Source organism: Rhipicephalus sanguineus, unplaced genomic scaffold (assembly GCF_013339695.2).
Source record: "Rhipicephalus sanguineus isolate Rsan-2018 unplaced genomic scaffold, BIME_Rsan_1.4 Seq1138, whole genome shotgun sequence".
In the NCBI taxonomy this organism is placed as follows: Eukaryota; Metazoa; Arthropoda; class Arachnida; order Ixodida; family Ixodidae; genus Rhipicephalus; species Rhipicephalus sanguineus.
In genome coordinates, this window is record NW_023614391.1 from 932,501 (window position 1) to 938,559 (window position 6,059).

Sequence of the window (6,059 nt, forward strand, 5' to 3'; positions counted from 1 at the left end):
CGTCGCGTCGTGGGTGCTCTTTTCCATTGTGCAGCCGCGGCACGAACGGTCGTTGGACCGGTCATCCGCGTGGAAACGGGCGAGGCCGGGCAGTTAATACCGCAATGTCCGCATGTACTGCTATGGCGCCGCACGGCGGTCAGACAGGGAAGCTGCCACGCAGGAGAATCGTGCGCGCGACAACGCGGCGACTCTGGATTACCGTGCAGATCTGGAAAATTTTGCATACGCCTTTCTCGCGTCCACGATGATCAAGAGCTGCAATGCCAAACGCGTGTGCCTTACAATGCACACACAGAGTCTTCCGCGACACGATCTTTCTATAGCGATACGTGCCGAGACCCAATTGGTGGACAATGCTAAAGTAAATTAATAAACGTCACCTGAACGAGCATTCTAATGGATGATTGTGTATACCCAGGCTGAATGATAAAAAAACCCTTTCTTTATAAAAAAAAAAAGCCGCTAGAAGAAAAAAATAAGTGCAACGGCCTCCTAATCGTCCCGCCACGGTGGTATATTGGTTATGGCGCTGGACTGCTGACCCGAAGGTCGCAGGATCGAATCCCGACCGCGGCGGCTGCATTTTGGATGGAAGCGAAAATGTTTGAGGCCGCCCGTGTACATAGATTTAGGTGCACGTTAAAGAACCCCAGGTGGTCGAAATTTCCGGAGCCCTACCACTACGGCGTCATCATATCGTGGTTTTGAGACGTTAAACCCCAAATATTATTATTACTAGCGATACCACAATAATGGTAATATAATGGTAATATATAATGGTAAAGGTAATCATATAACGGTAATAACTATGATTCATTACATCGCCCTTTTAAACAGGGAGACCCACTATGGGCAGTAGTTGAGAAAAAACGACACCAGGAAAAAGCATAAGCAAAAGACGGCAGGAGCGATTCCATATGAACCGATACTTCGTTGTAGTGGGCCAAGTGGTTCTGAGAGATGGTGCGGCACTGCAGTGTACTGCGGAAAGAGCGCCAAGAACTGGGACACTGTGTAAGCGAACGCAAGAAGCGCGGGCTATAAGGACTGCTGAACGACACTGACCAACCTTTTGCAAGACGATAAAAGACAGTACAAACTTTTATTATGCTCTGAAACAAGTTATAATTTATAGCTATATAGTATGTGTCTATAGTGTAGTATTGTTTCATTTTGCTATATTTTAGTTTTACCTATGTGCTATAACAAATTTATTATCGTTCTGTTATCGTTGCTGCTAATCCCATTACCTGTTAAAATGAGCTGCAATGATGTTTTGTATTCTTCTGCATGGGCCGAGAACTAGCAATGTGGCTAAGGACACCGGTGATTTCTCAGCAACGTTCTGTATATGCCAGCAACGTTCTTAGCTGTGCCCTTGTATACGGCTCTACAAACGCGTTCAATGGCTCTGCGCTTTCACGTGCCGGCCGTCTCTGGAATAGTCTGCCTGATCGCATTGCCTGCCAGACTAACTATGATAGCTTCCGCCATAACTTGGCAGGCCATTTCGCAAACCTCAGCGAGTAGATGCCGTACCATGTAGCGCAAACAAACATAAATTTTGGCAACTCTCGAACCTGGAGTTACCACCATAGCAAACCTCATCTACTCGCATGTCACGTCATATATATATCACTTCACGATATCACGATGTAATGTGTAGTGTAGAAATGTAGATGTGTAGTGTAGAAATGTAGAAAGTGTAGATGTAATGTGTAGTGTGTAGTTATGGCACTTTGTATTTCTTCTTTTCCTCTTTTCTGCTCCCTCTCGCTCTCTTTTTTTTTCATTTTCATTTTTTTTTTGCGCACGAAATGCACCGTGCTGTATTTCTACCATAAAATGCATTTTTTTTAGCACTCCTGGTAGTTATTGTTAGTTTCTGCAACTTTTTGGAACTGCACTGCAAACATTTTTTTTTGTATGTTGAATTCGTTATTTATGATTATTGTAATTATGTGCGCGAGAAATGTGCCTTTCTTGCTGTTCCTTTTCTTGTGCGCAAACAACGCGCCGTTTTATTTTCACTTCCGTTACATTTGTATCTTCCGTGCGTCTTGTAATGTACTGTTTTCTTTTGCCATTGCTTCTTTGGTATTGTTTTCAAATCCGGTATGTTTATATGCGTATATTTCATATAACGCCCCCCCACCCCCTCCTCTTACTCAATGTTCCCTATGGGGCCTGTAAGACACTTTGAAATATGTCTGCAAATAAACTGCTCCTTCCAACAACAAAAAAAAAGGAAGAAATTAAGTTTAAAAAAGAAAAAAAAAAGAAAAGCTACGAAGCATAAATAAAAGTTGGGAAAGGGCGTGCGCGTCGAAAGTTCGCGCCCAAGAACAAAAGAAGCCCGCCGTGCTAGGCCCGTGCGTGGATTCCGCGGGAAAAAGCGACGGTGTATACGGAACCCGCAGCAAACGGAGAGCACGCGCTGGCGGAAGCGACGCGCCACAGGCAAGGGGAAGCCGCAGACACCTCCCGACGCGGCCGAGGATCCGATCCGCCGCCTCCCGACAACGCGCTTCCGCAGTGTCGACTCGACCAAGGACGACGCCGCACCCGGATCCCTCTATCGACACTACGCACAACACCGGGGCAGGCGTCGACATAGCGCACAATTCTTTAGATACCACTTCGGAGTGTCAAAACGGACGAAGCTCGGATTTATTCATTACGGCGTTAGCTGTTCTGACAACCGCCCGTTTGTAGCACGAAGCCACAAGGAAATCCGTACCGATTTCTCAGAAAGAAGGCTTATATAGTTGCCGAAAAATTCGTCCCTCGTCCGGGGATCGAACCGGGGACCAACGCCTTTTCGAGGCGGTCGCTCTACCAATTCAGCTAAGCTTGCTGGTTAGCTCAATTGGTATTGCTTTGCGAACATTATTTTGAGAACAGACGGCACGCAGCGACCTATGCGCGTTAGTGCGGCGCCACTGCTCCGAATGTAACGTCTCTCGGATTCGGAGTTAAGCTTGTGAAAGCTTCTCAATGGTGTAGACAAAAAGAGCATCTGGTTCTCCGTAAGATTGCAACGTATATATCCCCTGTTTAGCAATGAACAGTCAACTATAATGGATGCCGTCGCAGGCCACGTCCTTACAACCAAGAATGAAACCACCTTTCCGCGTCTATGGCCGCCGCGATCACGGAAACCGACAGTTTCACGACAGACCTTCCACGAAGTGACATGTGCTATGTTCTGCTCTTTATTTGCTATAACTCTATCCTTGTTTCTCATCCTGCAGATATTTGTGATTTACAGTTCTTTCCTATACCGCCATTATGCCTGGCACGAATGCAATGTACCCCTACCCCCCCCCCCCCCACACACACACCCACCCAAAAGTTTGCGGAACGCCAAATTTCCAAAAAAGCGATATTCCCGCTTTGTCTGAGAACATAGCCTCCATATAGATGTTCCATCCTGTAGTAGTCCTTGCGATCTACGCAACTACTTGCTAGGTTTGAAGCGACGTGCGCTAACAAAGCAGCTCACGTTCCGAAAACTTTTGTGTGCGGGTGTTTATAACATAATGAAAAGCAATGATACTGAGGTCGACGTGTCCACCAATGTCTCGTTCATAATGTCTTCTCTGTATTATGCTAATTTCTCTGTGAGTGAGTGAGTGAGTGAGTGAGTGAGTGAGGAGTGGAGTGAGTGAGTGAGTGAGTGAGTGAGTGAGTGAGTGAGTGAGTGATGAGTGAGTGAGTGAGGAGTGAGTGAGTGAGTGAGTGAGTGAGTGAGTGATGAGGGAGTGAGTGAGTGAGTGAGTGAGTGAGTGAGTGAGTGAGTGAGTGAGTGAGTGAGTGAGTGAGTGAGTGAGTGAGTGAGTGAGTGCACGTCGCATGACAGAAGCCTGCTCCGAGTTAGTTACAAGCTTATATTAGCTCTACATCTTCGCGTCCCTTCAAGCGCGCGACCCACTGCAAGGCCAATGAGAAAAAAAAAAACTACCGCTGACAGGTTTCACCGGAACCCATACAAAGCTCTACAGGCATACGCGGTTAGGCTTGTTTACGCGCAAAATGCTGCTCGGCCGGGAAAAAAAAGAGAGAACGGTTCTAAAAGAATTATTGCTCCACTCTTCCGCGTCCCGAGTCTTCTCGAACAGAACTAGAACGTCTGCAAGCACGAAAGAAAAAAAAACATAAAAAAAGGCAGTTTGTACACTTCCACGCACATTTTTTTTTTTTTTACAAAAACACACGCAACACACATGAAAGTGGCCAAGGTGAGGCCAGTTGCCATCCGCGGAACCTCGCGTAAAACACGCCTCGTGCTCGCAACAGTGGCAGCGTGCCAAGGACCGAGGCATCGTGCGGTGTGCGCCTCCGGCAAACTGGTGACGACGTGGGACAGTCGACGCGTGTCGCGGTTCTTCCATCATTCCGCTCGCGCAGCGTTTGTACAGCGCAGCTTCGTTGAGTATTATGGCGCACATTTACGAAGTTCTATACGGAAAGGCTAGCATATGCTCGTCGCAAGTAAGAAAATAATAATACCCGTGGCTTTACGCGGCAAAACCACGATATTATTATGAGGGATATAACGTAGACCACCTGGTGTTCTTTAACGCGCGCTGACATCGCACAGTACACGGAGCCGTAACACTTCGGCTCCATCGAAAGTGCGACCACTTCGGCCGGGATCGAACCTGCGACCTTAGGGTCGGCAGTCGAGCGCCGTAACCACTGTATACCACCGAGCCTGACGGCACGTACTGCAAAGCGGCACGTGTGGAAACCTTCGCAGGGGACAGCGGATCTTACACGAAATCTAGCTAAGCCTTGTTATGCATTGTTCTAACCCATTGTGTAACACGCGCCCTCCTACATTCTCGGTTAGCGGGGCAGAGGTATCAGCTGAATGAGTGGTTTTGCAATGCCCGACCGCTGCGGCACAGCGGTGTAGAAGAACTGTGTGCATTGTCACCTATTCTTTTGTCCTAGTCCAGTCCTACTTATTTTTTGCGTCGGTATGAAGCTACGATAACTATACATCTGCAAGTGTGACAGGCTGCTTGCACAGTGACCAACTCAGCTACTCAGGGCGCATGGAGGATCGGCTAAATGGATAACGAAGCGGCTTGGTTCCATGACAAACTCGCATCGAAATAAAAAAAAAGCAATTTTAAAATTGACGACGGCCAGGCTAGCTGTTTCGGAATAAATCGAACAAATCGAAAAAAAAAAACTTTAGAACACGTCAGTCAACTAGGAAACGGGAACAAAAATGTAGCACCACTTTGTCGAGATTTAGGATTAGACCGTGCGGGACTGCAAAACAAGGAAATCAAACTTGGACCGCGAGCCCCTGCGCCCGTTACTACGCAAAGAAACACGCCGAAACCAACACAGTATTCCATTAAGCTTAATAAATCGACTGACCACTATCATTTAGGCATCTTTAGAGCACGGACTGCGTCAAATAAGTAAACATCTCGGCAGGAAAAGAATTACTGAGAAGAACTAACAAAAGCACATATGTAAAATAGCAAATAGTACATTCAGTTTCTTTATTTTCACTATTACTGACCTTCGTCATCACCGCTATCGCCATCGAGAGAAGAAGATGCGAAGCTAAATTACCGCTCTACACTACGCAAAATATGCGCACAACTTAGAAAGAATAGGCGTTACTGCGCAGAATGGGCCGGCAGTCTGGTTTCGGTGGCCTCTGGTTACGTCTTTGACTTGCATGAAAATTAAATAATGAATAAAAGCACGTAAAGAAAATCGCCAACGAGCTCTGCTGATGATATTATTGCCAGTGATGAAGTCCATGTACACGCCCGGAAAACCACACGTATACGATGTCCCGTGTGACGCGGAAACGTCGATCCGGACACCGTCGCAGTGGCGCATGAAATACGACCGTCGACGCCCCACTACGGAGAGCGGCGGTGCCGGGGGGCGCATATTGAGGATCTAGTGAATACAGAGCTAGCAACCAGGCCGGCGCGCGATTGGCTGCTTCCACACAGGACGCTCTGATGTCATACCATAGCAACGGCGGTGGACGACAGCGGCTACCGACCGCGCCGCTG